The following is an 18,134-nucleotide window of genomic DNA, read 5'->3' as shown; positions in this document are numbered from 1 at the left end:
TTTTCTTTTGCTATAGAAGGTGTGCACTCACTGGAGAGAGATTGTATTGGCCACTGTTCTCCGCAATTTACATATATTAAGTTTTTAACCCTCACTGTAACTTTAAAACTTTTTAAAAAAGTTTTTGCCTTTGGGTACATGCTCTGCTCACTGGAGAGAGACAAAGCAGAAGAGAGGGAGAGTGAGAACTCAGCCTCCCCATCCCACCTCGGGGAGCTGGCCATGCCACCATCCCTTCTCCTCTTGGGATTTTGGGCACGTACGTACACATACCCATTTTATTTTTATTATTATTATTTTTTTGGAGAGATTTTCGCTACAGAGCGCGTGCGCTCACCAGACAGAGAGAGACAGAAAGGGAGAAATTACCCCCCAGGGGCGATGGCCACATCGCAATCCCTTCTCTTCCATTCTTCTCTCGGGATCTTGGGCACGCACGCACACGCGCCCAGCGTGAGTTTCAAGCCACTGGGTCTGGGACACAAACTGCGGTCGACTACATGGGAGTCCAGCGACATAGCCATTATGCTAACTGCTGTTCTCTGTATTTTTCAATCTGCCAGGTCTAGGACTCAAATCACATAGTCCACCATGTGGAATCCAACCACCTTAACCACTACACCACCAGCTGGCCACAGAGGAAAAAATGAAACTATTAAAATAGAACACCTGTAACAGTATGCCAGCATCACTACTCTTGAGCTTATGGATCATCATTTATTTTATTTAAGTTTTTGCCAAAGGGTGCATACATTCACAAGAGACAGACAGAGAGGAGGAAAGTGAGAAATCATCCCCTGCATGCACTAGCGTTGAGCATGATTTGTGTCGAGCATGATTTTCAAGTTCCCAGATCTGGGACTCAAACTGGTTGGCCATGTGAGAACCCAGCACCTTAACCATTGGCCCTGCCATTATCAAGTAAAATAAGGGTTACTTAAACATGAGCACTGAAATACTGTGATAGTAAATCTAGTAACCAAGATGGCTGCTGAGTGACTAATGGGTAGGTGGAATATACAGTATGGATGTGTTATGCAAAGGGATAACTCATGACCTGGGCAGGATAGGGCAGGTCTGCACAGATTTTATCATGCTACTAAGAATGATGCATAATTTAAAACTTGTGAATTGCTTATTTCTGGAATTTTCCACTTCATGTTCTTTTTAAAAAAGAATTATTTTATTCAATTTTATTTATTATTATTATTATGATTTTCCATTTGATCAGAGAGAGACAGAGAAAGGGAAAGTGAGAAAGCAAGCCACCAGGTCTGGGACTTGAACCATGGTTGGCCGTGCGGGAGTCCAGTGCCCTTTAGCACCATGCCACCTGCTGGCCCTCCAATTCATATTCTTGTACTGCAGTTGACCCGCAGGTAAGTGAACCCATTGAAAGCTAAACCAAGGAGAAACTGCTGTACAGCTTTAGAGATATTATGGAAGGTCTGTAGTTGCAATATGCTTATACATGGTATAGGCAAGTATAATGTACTTAATTTAAAAAATCCTTTTGGCTTTTAAAAAATTATGAAAGTGGCAGGGCCAGCAGGTAGCATGGTGGTTAAGGTGCTGAACTCCCATATGACCAACCTCAGTTTGAGTCCCTGACCTGGTGGCTTGCTCTCTTGCTTTTCCTTTTTCTCTCTTTCTGGCCAAGTTAAACAATAATAATGATAGAATTAAATGAATAAATAATTCTTTTTTTTTTTTTGAGAGGTTTTTGCTGTAGGGTGTGTGCACTTGTCAGAAAGACAGAGACAGAGAGACAGAAAGCAAGAAATCACCCCCTGGGGGGATGGCCACACTGCAATCCTTTCTCCTCCATCTTCCTCTCAGTATCTTGGGCACACACGCACACATGCCCGGCGTGAGTTTAATCTACTGGGTCCAGGGCTTGAAACACGGTCAACTATGTGGGAGTCCAGCGACATAGCCATCACTCCAACTGCTGGCCCCTTTCATTATTTTTTAAACATTCAATCATGATATATTATTTGGCTTGTAAAGAGAATTTACCCACCATGAAATACTTCTCAGACCAATCCAGTTGAGAATACTATACATGTTATCATCAACGGTAATAAACCATTTCTGTGTTCCATTAACCTGGTATGATTTTCAAGCCACCAGATCTGAGACTCAAACAATGGTTGGTCATGTGGGCATCTAGCCCCTTAAACATCACGCCACCTGCTGGCCCCACTTTATGTAGTTTTATGAGGCATATTATTCCTTTTAAAAGATGAGAAAACTGAGGGACCAGCAGATGGTGTAATGATGACATTGCTGGACTCTCACATAGTTGGCCACGATTTGAGTCCCAGACCTGGTGGCTTAGGATTCATGCTGGGTGTGTGTGTGCATGCGTGCCCAAAATCCCAAGAGGAGACTGAAGAAGAAGGGACTGCAGTGTGGCCATCCCCCTGGGGAGTGATTTCTTGCCTTCTGTCTCTCTGGTGAGCACATGTGTCCTATAGCAAAAATCTCTCTCTAAAAAAAAAAAAAAGACAAGAAAATTGAGGCACAGAATGGTTAAGCAGCTTGCCAAAGGTCACAGAGGCTGTTAGTGGTGAGGCTAAGATTTAAACTCTGGCATTCTGGCTTTGAGTCTGTCTTCAATTTAGCTCTAGTGGGAAGATGCCTATCTCTCTGTGGCCACTAAGCAGAACAAATCTACCCTTTTCCAGAGCATGGACTTAGAAACCAAATCTTAGTCTTGCTTTAAAACTTAAGTAAAAATTTTATTATGTATCATTGGCAGTTATCACTTACCTTTCAATCTAGTGGTGCTATATTTGGGGGAGGCGGGGAGAATGGGTATGAGTGCCCTTGTGAGACTAATAAACATTATGGAAAATCTGCATATGCAGAAATAAAATTTACTAGGCATAACAGAATGTTTATGAACTTCTTGAAGCCTATCTTTAATATATTTTTAAAATAATTATTTTATTTAACTTTGTTTATAAATTTGACCAGAGAGGGACGGAGTGAGAGCAAAAGAGAGAGAAAGTGAGAAAGCAAACTGCTAGGTCTAGGACTTGAACTGCTGTCAGCCATGTATATGGGAGTCCAGCACTCTTAACCAGTGTGCCACCTGCCGGCCCCTGCTTATCTTTGGACTCCGTTTAAGAATTCCTACTTGAAACATTTCAACTTGGGGCCAGCCAGTGGCATGCATGGTGGTTAAGATGGCTGGATCCCATATGACCAACTGTGTGGTTTGAATCCTAGACCGAGTGACTTGAAAAACATTGTGTGTGTGTGTGTGTGTGTGTGTGTGTGTGAGAGAGAGAGAGAGAGAGAGAGAGAGAGAGAGAGAGAGAGAGAGAGAGACTGTCTAAAATCCCAAAAGGAGGGAGAAATAGAGGAGAGGAAAGTGTGATGTGACTATCTCCTATGGGGGGATACTTTCTCATTTTCTCTCTCTCTGACTCCAGCAAGTGTATATGCCCTTCAGCCAATTAGAACATATTTTTTCAACATTTTTTTCTACATTTATTTTTTAGCCCATCTATTTATTTATTTTTACTTTGCTATAGAGTACACATGCTCACTGGAGGCAAGAACAAAAGTACAAACCAGAGCAAAAGTAAAGTGAAAGTTCACCCCTGAGAGGTAGAAGGGGCACGGCCAAGAGTGAGCCCCAGCCTTGGGGGTTCTGCATTGTGTGCTTTTATTGGATCTTCCTGGTGCACTTGCCCTTCTGCGTAGTTTTGATTGCCTTTTTCCTTTTTTCTTCTTTTTGTTTTCCACTCCCTTTCCTGGTACCACCCCTTTCATTAATGCACATGCTTTGTTGGGCCTTGTTATATAATAATTAATTATATAATTGTATAATAATTTCCCCATGAATACCTTAGTAGGGGAGAAGGCAAAAACCACACTGCAAATAAATTATATGTTCATGAGCTAAAGGTCATTTATGGACAGCCAAGCTCAGCACTGAGCACGCTCGTAAATTACAACCTCTCAATTTATGCAAGATTCCTCAGTTCAATATTGAACATGCTCCAAGTTATGTAAGGTTTTCTGTGCTGTCTCCTATCTTGAATAGTAAGATGTTCCCATCTACATAGGAGCAGTCTAGGGCTTGGGTTCATGGGTGAGTCAATGGACAATGCCAGCAGACCTCTAGATCTCCTCTCCCCACTCATGTCTTACTGTCTAGCTACCCTAACAGTGGTGGGTAAGGGTCCAATTGATTCTTTCATATGTGGATATCTAATTTTCCCACTACCATTTATTGGAGAGATTGTCTTTTCCCCATTGAATGGTCTTGACATCCTTGTCAAAAGTAATTTGACCATGTATGTATGGGTATATTTCTTGACTTTCTATTTTTTTTGAATATTTATTTATTTACTACTGTTTATTTATTTGTTGTGAGTTTTGTGCTAGGGCTCAAACTGCAGTAGGCCATGTGGGAATCCAGCACCTTAATCACCACACCACCTGCTGGCCCCTCTCAGCTTCTATTTTATATCATTGGTCTATATGTCTTTTATGCCGGTACCACACTGTTTTGATTACTCTAACATTGTAGTAAATTTTTTAATTAAAAAAATTTTTTTTGAAGACACTGTCTATGTCCTCATCTTCTTGCCTCAACCTACTGAGTAGCTGTGTACCACTTTGCCCAGCTTTTTTAGGATTGGCTGGGAATCGAATGCTAGTCCCCCAAGTGGGTTCAGTCTGCTGAGTACCAGTATCCACCAGCATGTACTACTGAGCCTATAGTAAATTTTAAAAATAGGAAGTTGATTCTTCCATTTTTGTTCTTATTTTTTAAGATTGCTTTAATTGTTTGAGGTGCTTTGAGATTTCATTTGCATTTTAGGATGGATTTTTCTCCTTTCACAGAGAATGTTGCTAGGATTTTGCTAGGGATTGTCTTGAATATGTAGATTGCTTTGGGCAATTTTATCATGTATTAGGTTTTAAAATCCACAAGAATGAGATTCCATTTATTTGTCTTCATTTTCTTCTGGTAATGTTTTGTAGTTCTCATGTACAAGCCTGTTTCCTCTTTGGTTAAGCCAATTCCCAAGTATTTTATTAATTTTGATGCTATTATAAATGGATTTTTTTCTTAATTTCTTTTTAGTATTATTCATGTTAATGTCTAGATATACAGTTGATTTTTTTGTGATCTTTTTATCTTGCTGACTTTGCTGAATTTTTTTATTTTAACTTTTCTTTTGTACAGATTTAAAAAATTCACCCCTGAGAGGTAGAAGGGGCACGGCCAAGAGTGAGCCCCAGCCTTGGGGGTTCTGCATTGTGTGCTTTTATTGGATCTTCCTGGTGCACTTGCCCTTCTGCGTAGTTTTGATTGCCTTTTTCCTTTTTTCTTCTTTTTGTTTTCCACTCCCTTTCCTGGTACCACCCCTTTCATTAATGCACATGCTTTGTTGGGCCTTGTTATATAATAATTAATTATATAATTGTATAATAATTTCCCCATGAATACCTTAGTAGGGGAGAAGGCAAAAACCACACTGCAAATAAATTATATGTTCATGAGCTAAAGGTCATTTATGGACAGCCAAGCTCAGCACTGAGCACGCTCGTAAATTACAACCTCTCAATTTATGCAAGATTCCTCAGTTCAATATTGAACATGCTCCAAGTTATGTAAGGTTTTCTGTGCTGTCTCCTATCTTGAATAGTAAGATGTTCCCATCTACATAGGAGCAGTCTAGGGCTTGGGTTCATGGGTGAGTCAATGGACAATGCCAGCAGACCTCTAGATCTCCTCTCCCCACTCATGTCTTACTGTCTAGCTACCCTAACAGTGGTGGGTAAGGGTCCAATTGATTCTTTCATATGTGGATATCTAATTTTCCCACTACCATTTATTGGAGAGATTGTCTTTTCCCCATTGAATGGTCTTGACATCCTTGTCAAAAGTAATTTGACCATGTATGTATGGGTATATTTCTTGACTTTCTATTTTTTTTGAATATTTATTTATTTACTACTGTTTATTTATTTGTTGTGAGTTTTGTGCTAGGGCTCAAACTGCAGTAGGCCATGTGGGAATCCAGCACCTTAATCACCACACCACCTGCTGGCCCCTCTCAGCTTCTATTTTATATCATTGGTCTATATGTCTTTTATGCCGGTACCACACTGTTTTGATTACTCTAACATTGTAGTAAATTTTTTAATTAAAAAAATTTTTTTTGAAGACACTGTCTATGTCCTCATCTTCTTGCCTCAACCTACTGAGTAGCTGTGTACCACTTTGCCCAGCTTTTTTAGGATTGGCTGGGAATCGAATGCTAGTCCCCCAAGTGGGTTCAGTCTGCTGAGTACCAGTATCCACCAGCATGTACTACTGAGCCTATAGTAAATTTTAAAAATAGGAAGTTGATTCTTCCATTTTTGTTCTTATTTTTTAAGATTGCTTTAATTGTTTGAGGTGCTTTGAGATTTCATTTGCATTTTAGGATGGATTTTTCTCCTTTCACAGAGAATGTTGCTAGGATTTTGCTAGGGATTGTCTTGAATATGTAGATTGCTTTGGGCAATTTTATCATGTATTAGGTTTTAAAATCCACAAGAATGAGATTCCATTTATTTGTCTTCATTTTCTTCTGGTAATGTTTTGTAGTTCTCATGTACAAGCCTGTTTCCTCTTTGGTTAAGCCAATTCCCAAGTATTTTATTAATTTTGATGCTATTATAAATGGATTTTTTTCTTAATTTCTTTTTAGGATTATTCATGTTAATGTCTAGATATACAGTTGATTTTTTTGTGATCTTTTTATCTTGCTGACTTTGCTGAATTTTTTTATTTTAACTTTTCTTTTGTACAGATTTAAAAAATAATTTTTATTTATTATTATTATTATTATTATTATTATTATTAGTCTTCTTAAAATTTAACCAGAGAGAGAGAGAAAGCAAATCACCAGGTCTGGGACTCAAACTGCAATCAACCATGTGGGAGTCTAGTGCCTTAACCATGATGCCACCTGCTAGCCCCTTGCACACTTTTATTTATTTTTTTTAAACAGATTTTTGCAATAGGGCATGTGCACTCACTGGAGAGACAGAAAGTGAGAAATCACCCCTCCAGGGAGATTGCCACACTGCAATTCCTTCTCCTCCAGTCTCCTCTTGAGATTTTGGGCATGCACACACATGCGCCTGGCATGCACTTTAAGTCCCTGGGTCTGGTACTCAGATTGCAGTTGATTACATGGGAGTCCAGTAACCAGTATGCCATCTGCTGGTCTTGCACAGACTCTCTTTTTTTTTTTTTTTTTAATTTTCCTTGAGATTTTAGTGTCACATTTGGTCATCTGCATATGAATGTGTAGAGGTAATCTTTAAAAAAATTAATTATCTAATTAATTTACAGTCATTCAGTATAAATCAATACAGTATACAAAATGAGATTTTCCATCCAGTATACATGGTATATTGGCTCAATCAAGGATATAACCATTACATGTTATTATCAACAAATAATTTTCTATTTCTTGTTTCTTAAATATTTTGCCTTTCTCTCCCTTGATTCCCTACCTCTCACCCTATGCGAATTCCCCCCCTTCTCCCACACTGTCTCTGGTATGTACAGTTGTTTTCCATGTCCTTTTTTTCCCCATATTTTATCGATTCACTAAATATCTTAATTTAAAGACTTTCAATAGCAAGCACAGCTGATATATACATATTCATGAATGCATATCTGACTTTAGGCGTAAACCTCAGTGAGTAAAGTGAGCATACTATAAAGTAGCACCTCATTGGGGCTATATAGCTTACTGCAGTCATTAAATAGGTATTACTAGGTATTTTTAAATTAAAAAAGTGTTAGTTTTAATAGATCAAAATCAAAAAATATTATGAGAAATTTGCTTAAAACTTAAAGCCAGGAAAAAGGTTAGGATTCAGTTCAAATAGTAGGTAGATTAACCTATCAACAGTTCAAGAGAAGACAAAAATCCTTAAATATGGAAATCAAAGCATTGAAGAAAATCAGTAATGTTTTAGTCTAAAGAAAAAAAATTCTATTTCACTAGTTCAGAATCATGTAATTAATCTCTCTTTTATTAATTTTGCAGTGTTACTGTGGTCTGATCTTTCCATTTAAACTCTGGAAGTTAACATTCAACTCAGGACTTGTCCCTACCATTAGGCTGTTCTTTTTAAATAATTATTTATTTTTATCTATTCATTCATTTATTTTAATTTGACCAGAGAGAGACAGAGAAAGAGAGAGAAAATGAGAAAGCAAGCCACCAAGTCCAGGACTTGAGCCGTGGTCGGCTATTTGGGAGTGTCCAGCGCCTTAACCACCATGCCACCTGCTAGTCCCCGGCTGGGCATTCTCTTAGTTGTTTCTTTTTTGGCGGGGGGGGGGTTCGCTATAGGGCGCGTGCACTTGCCAGACAGACAGAGAGAGACATAGAGACAGAAAGCGAGAAATCACCCCCCAGAGGGGATGGCCACGCCACAATCCCTTCTCCTCCATTCTCCTCTCGGGATCCTGGGCATGCATGCACACGTGCCCAGCGTGAGTTTTAAGCCACCGGGTCCGGGACGCGAACCACGGTCGACTATGTGGGAGTCCAGCGACATAGCCATTACGCTAACTGCTGGTTCCCTCTTAGTTGTTTCTTGTACTGTTATTTCTGTGTGTCCAATTTTAGTTTTCCTGGTGTAGCACTCCCTTCAGGACTTCTTGGAGAGGTGGTCTGGTGTTGGTAAATTCTTTCAGGTTTTGTTTATCTGAGAATGTTTTTGTCTTCTCATATGAAAGATAATGTTGCTGGGTATCCTGTTCTTGGTTGAAATTGTTTTTCACTTAACACTTTGAATATATTTTCCCATTCTTTCCTTGCTCACATTGTTTCCAAGGAGAGATCCGACATTAGCTTTATGGGATATCCTTCAAAAGTAACTTGCCACTTTAGTATCTTGGCTCTGCCTGTGGTTTTGGTCAGTGTGGCTATGATGGGCCTTGGGGAAGAACTTCTTGGGTTGATTCTATGTGGGGTTATTTGTATTTCTTGGGTCTGGATATTTGAGTGCCTCTTCAGGTTTGGAAAGTTTTTTCCCAGAATTTCATGGAATAGATTATCAATGCCCTTGTTAATTTCTTCACCTTCTGGGATACCAATGATCTGGATGTTTGGGCATTTAATGGTATCTAGTATTTATGTATGTATGTATGCATGTATGCATTGCTGTAGGGCGCATGCGCTCACCAGAAAGACAGAGAACAACAGAGAGACAGAAAGTGAGAAATCACCCCCCCCCCGGGGGGGATGGCCACGCCACAATCCCTTCTCCTCCATTCTCCTCTTGGGATCCTGGGCACGCACGCACACATGCCCAATGTGAGTTTAAGCCACTGGGTCCAGGATTTGAACCATGGTTGACTACATGGGAGTCCAGCGACATAGCCATTACGCCAACTGGTGGTTCCGGTATCTAGTATTACTCATATGTTATTCTCATTTTTTTGTTGTTGTTATTTTCTCAGTCTTTTTGGTGAGATTTTCTAGGTCAGAGGTTCTATCTTCTACATCTAAGATTTGATCTTCTGCATGATGTAATCTACTTTTGATATTTTCAAGGGAATTTTTGATTTCCTGTATGAAAGCCTTCTTCTGTAACAATTTTGTTTGATTCTTTCTTATGATGCGTATCTCCTCTTTCAGAACATGCAAGAACTTCCTCACCTCCTGTGTTTCTTTTCTCCTGCATCTTCTGGAGTTTGATGTCTCTATTTTCTTGCATCTCTGTTAGCTTTGTCACTATGAACATATTTGTCTCCGGAATTTCTGTCTCCATAAATAATTTCACTTTTTAAAAAATATATTTACTACCGTCGTGTGTTTGTGTGTGCGTGCCCAAGATCCTGACAGGAGAATGTTGGAGAAGGGATTGAAGTGTGGTCATCCCCCCTGAGGCTGATTTCTCGCTTTCTGTCTGTCTATCTTTAACAAAAACCCTATAACAAAAACTTCTCCCCCCAAAATATGTATATTTGCTAAAATATTTATATATAAAATGAAAATATATATGATCTTAGTGACATTCTTAGGTACCTACTACCTCAGTTCCCCATTAAAGATTTTTTTAAAGAATTATTTAACTTTATTTATTTTAATTTGACTAGATTAAAAGAGTGAGAGAGAGGGAAAGTGAAAAAGCAAGCCGCCAGGTTCCAGAACTTGAACCACAACTGGCCATGTGGGAGTCCAGTGTCCTTAACCACCACACCACATGCTGGGCCCCCCCACCCCCATTAAAGTTTGAAAGATTATAGTTCAGGGCTGGACCTGGCATCCTCCATGGCTTGTACCAGATTCCTGGCGTCTTGCTTGCTTTCTCGGCTCGCATGCGCTTCACCACCCGCTCCACCACCTTCAACACCAACTACTGGTCCCTGGCTCAGTCCGGGTGCCCAGCCACCAGGTCTGGCCAGCAAGCAGCACTGCCAGTGTCTATGCAGGCACTGGTGGCTCAGGCTCCTGGATCTCCATTTCCTGCACCCGCACCCTCCCAGGAGGCTGGGGGCCTCGGGGTTTGGTGGGAATGGGGAGCATCCAGGGTGAGAAGGAGACCATGCAAGACCTGAATGATTGCCCGGACTCCTACCTGGACAGAGTGAGGAACCTGGAGACTGATAAATGGAGGCTGGAGAGCAAAATTTGAGAACACCTGGAGAAAAAGGGGTCCCAGGTCAGAGCCTGGAGGCATTAATTCAAGACCATCAAGTAGCTAAAGGCACAGATCTTTGCAAACTCTGTGGACAATGTCTGCATCATCCTCAGATAGACAATACCCGTCTTGCTGCTGATGACTTTAGAGTCAAGTATGAGACAGAGCTGGCCATGTGTCAAGTCTGTGGAGAGTGACATCCACAGACTCCGCAAGATTCATTTATGACACCAATGTCACTTGGCTGCAGCTAAGGACAGAGATCAAGGCTCTCCAGGAGGAGCTGCTCTTCATGAAGAAGAACCAAGAGGAGGAAGTAAATGGCCTACAAGCCCAGACTGCCAGCTCTGGGTTGACTGTGGAAGTGAATGCTCCCAGATGTCAAGACCTCAGCAAGATCATGGCAGATATCCGGGCCCAATATAACAAGCTGGCTCAGAAGAACCGAGAGGAGCTGGACAAATACTGGTCCCAGCAGATTGAGTAGAGCATCACAGTGGTCACACTCAGTCTGCTGAGGTTGGAGTTGCAGAATCAACACTCACGGAGCTGAGACGCATGGCCCAGTCCTTGGAGATTGACCTGAACTCCATGAGAAATTTGAAGGTCAGCTTGGAGAACAGCCTGAGGGAGGTGGAGACCTGCTATGCCATGCAGATGGAGCAGCTCAGTGGAGTCCTGCTGCACCTGGAATCAGCTGGCACAGACCTGTGCAGAGGGGTCGCGCCAGGCCCAGGAGTATGAGGCCCTGCTAAACATCAAGGTCAAGCTGGAGGCTGAGATTGCCACCTACCGTTGCCTGCTGGAAGATGGCAAGGACTTCATTCTGAGTGATGCCCTGGATGGCAGTAATTCCATGCAGACCATCCAAAAGACCACCACCCACAGGATGATGGACAGTAAGGTGCTGTCTGAGACCAACGATACCAAGATTTGGAGGCGTTGAGACAGCAGAAACAGGGTACCTTTGGGAAGCAATAGGCCAATAAAAAATGCAGAGATGAAGAGATGATTACAAAAAAAAAGATTATATTTCAGGAAAAAGAAAAATGATCCATTAAAGGGACCAGCAGTTAGCGTAATGGCTATGTCGCTGGACTCCCACGTAGTCGACCGCGGTTCATGGTCAGGACCTGGTGGCTTAAACTCACCCCGGGCTTGTGTGCATGTGTGCCCAAGATCTCGAGAGGAAAATGGAGAAGGGATTGCGGCGTGGCCATCCCCCCCTGGGGGGTGATTTCTCGCTTTCTGTCTTTCTGGTGAGCGCACGTGCCCTATAGCAAAAATCTCTCCAAAAAAAAAAAAAGAACTAAAAAATGAAAAGAAAAATGATCCATTAAAAAGCTAAAGGATACAAGCATAGATGTAGAGAAGCATAGGACCAAGTAGGGAAAAAGGGTAGAGCTCTCCAGTTGGTCACCCTTCAGTTATTTCAGTGTGTTCAGTTTTCTTGGAGCTCCTAATTTTAATTCTTCTTTACCAATTTGGATACTTTTTCTTGCCTAGTTCTGGCTAGACTTGTGGTACTAAATTGAATAGAACTAGAAAAGTGGGCATTCTTCTGTTCCTGATCTTGGTAAAATTTTTTTTTTTTTGGAGAGGTTTCTGCTATAGGGCACGTGTGCTGACCAGAGAGACACAGAGATGGAAAGTGAGAAATCACCCCAGGGGGGGATGGCCACGCTGCAATCCCTTCTCCTCCATTCTTCTCTTGGGATCTTGGGCATGCACACACACATGCCTGGCGTGAGTTTAAGCCACTGGGTTTGGAACTCGAACCATGGTCGATTACATGGGAGTCCAGCGACATAGCCATTATGCCAACTGCTGGTCCTGAAAAAATTCTAATTTTACCATTAAATGTGTTAGCTCTGAGTTTTTCAGATAGCACTTTTATTATTACGAGGTAGTTTCCTTGTGTTCTTTATTTGTTGCATTATTGTTATTTTTTAATCATGAAAGGGTATTAAATTTTGTCAGATACTTTTTTCTGCCTCAGTTGAGATGGTCTTTTTTTTTTTTTAGTTTTATTCTATTCATGTGATTATATTATGTTAATCGCTTTGATGGATCTTGAACCATCCTTATATTTTAGGAATAAATTCTACTTGGTCATGGTCTGTAATCCATTTCATATGCTCCTGAATTCTGTTTGGTGCAGAAATCCTTAGCAAGTGTACTTGCAGTGCTCATGAAGGATATTGATTTGTAGTTTGCAGTGTCTTTGTCTGGCTTTGGCATTAGTAAGTACAATGCTGACTCAGAATGAGGAAGTGTTTCTTTTTTGGGGGGAAGAGTTTGAGAAAGATCCGTGTTAATCTTTAAATGTTTGCTATAATTCACCATTGAAATAATAAGATCCAGGGTTTTTTAAAAAATGTTTTCAGTCTCCTTACTAGTTATGGGTCTATCCAGATTTTCTATTCCTTTGTGATTCAATCTTGGTAGGATTTATGTGTTTAGGAATTTTTCCATTTCATTTAGGTTCTCTAGTTTGTGGCATGTAATTGTCCACTGTACTCGTATTTATTTATTAATGAATGAGTGAATAAGAGGTTTTTGCTATAGGTGCATGCACTCGCCAAAAAGACAGAGAAACAGAGACAGAAAGCGAGAAATTGCTGCCCCAGGGCAATTTCCTCCATTCTCCTCTCAGGATCTTGGGCATGCACACACACATGCCTGGTGTGAGTTTAAGCCATCGGGTCTGGGACTCGAACCGCAGTCAACTACATGGGAGTCCAGCGACATAGCCATTACGCCAACTGCTGGTCCCTATTTATTTTTTAAGGACAGGGTCCTACTATGTCATAATTCACCTGCTTCAGCCTCCTTAGTAGTTAGGACTGTAGAAATATGTCATGGCACCTGGCTTTTAGGTTAGGCTGGGCTTGAACCTTTGCTTCCCATGTGTCCTCATACTGTCAGGAAGCAGTATCTAGGGAACCAGCAGTTAGCGTAATGGCTATGTCACTGGACTCCCACGTAGTCGACCGCGGTTCGTGTCCCGGACCCGGTGGCTTAAAACTCACGCCGGGCGCGTGTGCGTGCGTGCCCAAGATCCCGAGAGGAGAATGGAGGAGAAGGGATTGCGGCGTGACCATCCCCCCTGGGGGGTGATTTCTCGCTTTCTGTCTCTATGTCTCTCTCTGTCTGTCTGGCGAGCGCACGCGCCCTACAGTGAAAATCTCTCAAAAAAAAAAAAAAAAAAAAAAAGGAAGCAGTATCTAGCATGGGCTACCTCAGCTATGCCAAACTATATAGAGATTTTTAAAATAAGGAAGCTCTTTATGGACTGTATAGAAAGATCTCTAAGAAATGTCGACTAGGGGGATTACTAAACAGTGAATATAATATGATACTTGTAGTGCAGAAAAATGAAAAGTAAGACTATACATTAATTTCTGCTTATGCCATATATACATAAACTCTGAAATACATAAAGACCAACTGGAGAGAGCAGAGGACTGAGTTGGTAAGGAAAACAGCACAGTAGTGTATAGCTGTTTATATCTTGGGGATTTTTAGGCCATGTGGCTATTAGCTGTCCCAACATATAAATTAAGTGAGATCTGAATAGAAAAAAGGATTAGGAGCTTAAATTAACGGAGTATAGTTTAACAGGAATAAATATTAAAATTTCTTATTTAGGCTCCAAAAGATTGTCTAAACACGTACAGAATATCTTAAAAGGAGTTCATGTAAAAAGCTTGATTATCTTTGGTGACTTAACATAAATAATATGAAATAGCTACTTCCCAAAATATTAATGTCATTGTCAAATTTATTAACAAAGCCGAGAGTAATGAAGACAGATAGCTAAAAGCTGTGCTGTACTCTGAAATAAATGATCAAGATATATCTGGTATTCTGTGGGGGCATTTTAAAAGAGACACTGATAAGACTGTATCAAAACTGGAACTATAGATAAAAGTATACCAAAAATGACCTAAATTCTCTGTGGGATACAAAGAACCATAATACACAGAAACTGACTTCAAAGAATGGTAATCCTGCTTAGAATATTATTATAAACACTGACTTTATCAGGATAAATGAGATAACCACTTTCACTAAGCACAGATGAAACTCAGTTGACAGAGTGATTATTGTAAGCATTAAATGAGATGATATACTTCAAGGAAGAAGACCCACAATATGATAAAAGTTTAATAAACGTTAAAATTCCTCTTTGACATGAATGGTTCCCAGTGTCAACAAGATGAATATGACCTGTCAGGCCTCCCATGATCTGTCTGGTCTCTTCTTTAATCCTCTAGCCTTATCTCAGCAGTTCCTTAAATTCATGCCCTACCTAGTTGGAACCAGGAACTGTCAGCTGCTTAATGCCCCATACTTTTTCATACCCTGTGCCTTTGCAGATTGTGTTCTGTCTTTCCAGAATGCCCTTCCTCTCACTATCCTCACACTTACTGTAGTCTTCTGAAAACTTGTAATCATTTTTCAAGCCCCCCAAACCATACATTTCTTTGTCTCCAAAACATTTATCGACCTACCCAAGCAAAGTTAATTATGCTGTTTATTAGTCAACACTCAGTAAGTATGCACTGAGCGTTTTGTGTGTGTCTGGCAAGATGCCAGGTGTTGGAGATACAGTAGTGAATGAGGCAGACTCAGATGCTGCCTTTTAGAGCTCACAGAGCAGTTGAGAAGAAAAATAAGTAACACCTGTAACATGTATTGCGTGCTACACTGAAGTACATAAAAGATGCAGTGCGTGCATCTAGCAGGAGGGTCAAACCTAAGGGTCAGAGAAAACCTTCTTGAAGAAATGCAAATTGAAGAATGAATAGAAGTAAGACAAAAATGGGTTAAAAAGTGCTTGTGCACACTAATGATCCTGGCTGGCTTAGAGATGGTAGGGAGGATCTTGGTATGACAAGACCCTGTAAATGGTATGTGTGTTTGTGTGCATGTGTGTCTTTCCCTTTAAATTAATAAACTTGAAAACAATTGATGAAGGTAAAATGTTAGAATAGTATGTGCAAAGATCCAAGAGACATTTGAAAGCATAACTCTATTAGGAACTAAAAGGTAGTCAATTGGTCGGATAATGTAGTTGGGGAGAAGGAAGGTTAGGAAGGTTGGGACATAAACCAGGATCAGATCTTTAAGACCCAGAGATTAGAAGGAACATATCACACTTTGAACCCAAAGATTCAATATGGCTGGGTAGTATCCTAGTGACAGAGGACATGGTTGGAGAGAGAGCAGGAAGCAGAGGTCCAATGGGCTTTTATATCATTTTAAGAAATTCCCTAACAGAAGTAATTCAGATAATGTTAAGTAAGCATGTGCCAAGATTTGGTTTGTTTTTAGTAAAATCATTTGGAAAGTTCAGTATAGGAGAGGGAGTAGAGAAGAAAATACAGGGAGATTAAAAAAAAAAAAAGAAACTAATCTTATAGTCTAAGAAAAAGATAATGGTTACCTGCTACCCTTACTTCGAGATGTATTTGGAATCATTAATACTTGTTGGCTCACTGAATATGGACTGATAAAAGTCTAGCTTTATCTGGATGATATTGCTTATTGAGGTTATAGTGCTAAAACAAGACAGATCAGAAGAACTGGAAGATCATTGGTTCTATCTAGACTTGTAGTTGAGGAGCCTGTGAGAACATGCAGATGGAGAAACAGAGAGTAGAGAATAGGGTATCTGCATCTAAAGCTCAGTATATGTAACTGAAATAGAGAATATTATTTATCAAACTGTAGACAGTAATACTTTTTCTGTGCCACTGTTCTAAGACATACTAGAGTTACTGTACTTGAAATACTAAGTGTGACTGAATTTTTGAAAAAGAGCTCAGCCATCATGTCTAACACAAAATAAGTGCTCAGTAAGTTTTTAATGAATTGGATATGAATATCTTTCTACATAAACTTTAAATAGGCTCCATAATGCTAGTTTATTTTTTTTGAGAATTATTTATTATCATTATTTTTCAATTTTAACCAGAGAGAGAAAGAGAGAACAAGTCACCAGGTCTGGGACTTGAACCATGATAGGCCATGTGGGATTCCAGGATTCCAGCGCCTTTAACCAACACACCTCCTGCCAGCCCTGCATAATGCTGTTTTCTTCATCCCGTTACCTACACTACAAATTAACCTCACTAAAACAAAAACAAAATGTCTCTCTCTTAAGACTTCATTAGTCATGAAATAAAAATCACAGGGAGGTATATCCCTTCTCACCCTCCAGCAATGGCTAGTCAGAAAGACAGAAAATAAGTTTCGGCTAGGACAGAGAAATTGGCATCCTCATAAAAGGAGTCTTTAAAAAATTCATGGAATATGGGTATCATGAAAACACAATGAATTTCAAAATGCTACTATCAAAAACTGTTGCACCAAGATAAAGTTGTACTTTATTTCTATTTTTTCCACATTTTTTTTCCCCATAGGATACATTGTTTTTCCTACAATTTCAACCCCCATAGGAAGCTACAATTTCAACCCCCATAGGGAGAAAGAGAAGGAATGTGAGAAATCACCCCTCAGGGGGATGGCCACATTGCAATCACTTCTCCATTCTCCTCTCAGGATTTTGGGCATGCATGCATACACGCCAGGACTTGAACTGTGGTCAGCCATGTGGGAATCCAATCACCTTAGCCTCTATACTACCTGCTGGTCCCTCTGCTGTTAAATTTATTTAGTGTTCATTGGCAGTTCCTTTTGTGAAGTTTCCTTTGGCTTTATCCTCTAGTACAGTGGTCCCCAACCATTTAGGACCAGGGACCAGTTTCATAAAAGACACTTTTTTCAATGGACCAGAGTTGGAGTGCAATGGTTTCAGGATGATTCAAGTGCATTACATTTATTGTGCACTTCATTGCATTGTAATATATAATGAATTCATTATCCAACTTACCATGTAGTATTTGCAGCTGCTCCCCAGTACTAGTGTCACTACCTCAGCTCCACTGCAAGTCATCAGGTGTTAGATCCTCGTAAGGAGCTTGCAACCTATATCCCTCAGATACAGTTCACAGTAGGGTTCATGCTCCTATGAGAACCTAATGCTGCCACTGATTAGACAGGAGGTGGAGCGCAGGCAATAATGTGAATGGTTCTAAATACAAATGAAGCTTCACTGGCTTGCCTGCAATTGACCTCCTGCTGTGTGGCCAGACTGGCACCTGGGGTTGAGGAGCCCTGTTCTACTAGTTTTCTTAGGAAGGGATCATGGACAAGATAGTTGGCTGAGTTTTGGATGTTCAGAACTGTTTGTAGATTTTATACTTTATATCTAAAAACACTTTTGTTTATACTTTGTTTTGATATCTTTAAATTGTTTCTCTACTGTCTTTCAGTGTTGACTTGCTATGGAGAAGTGAGACTAGCATGTTTTTAACTTTTTTCTTTCTTTGCTATTTTTACTTAAATTATTTCCTTCATGAGAATAAGAGAATGAG

The 18,134-nt window shown here is 40.2% G+C and overlaps 1 pseudogene; it reads left to right on the top strand.

Moving 5' to 3' along the window:
* The first annotated feature begins 10,366 nt into the window (after nucleotides 1-10,366).
* LOC102493148 (keratin, type I cytoskeletal 18 pseudogene) lies at nucleotides 10,367-11,635 on the top strand (annotated as a pseudogene).
* Nucleotides 11,636-18,134: the final 6,499 nt, after the last annotated feature.

Source organism: Tupaia chinensis, unplaced genomic scaffold, assembly GCF_000334495.1.
Source record: "Tupaia chinensis unplaced genomic scaffold, TupChi_1.0 Scaffold147003_1, whole genome shotgun sequence".
NCBI classification, from domain to species: Eukaryota; Metazoa; Chordata; class Mammalia; order Scandentia; family Tupaiidae; genus Tupaia; species Tupaia belangeri.
This window is presented reverse-complemented; position numbering and strand designations above follow the sequence as displayed.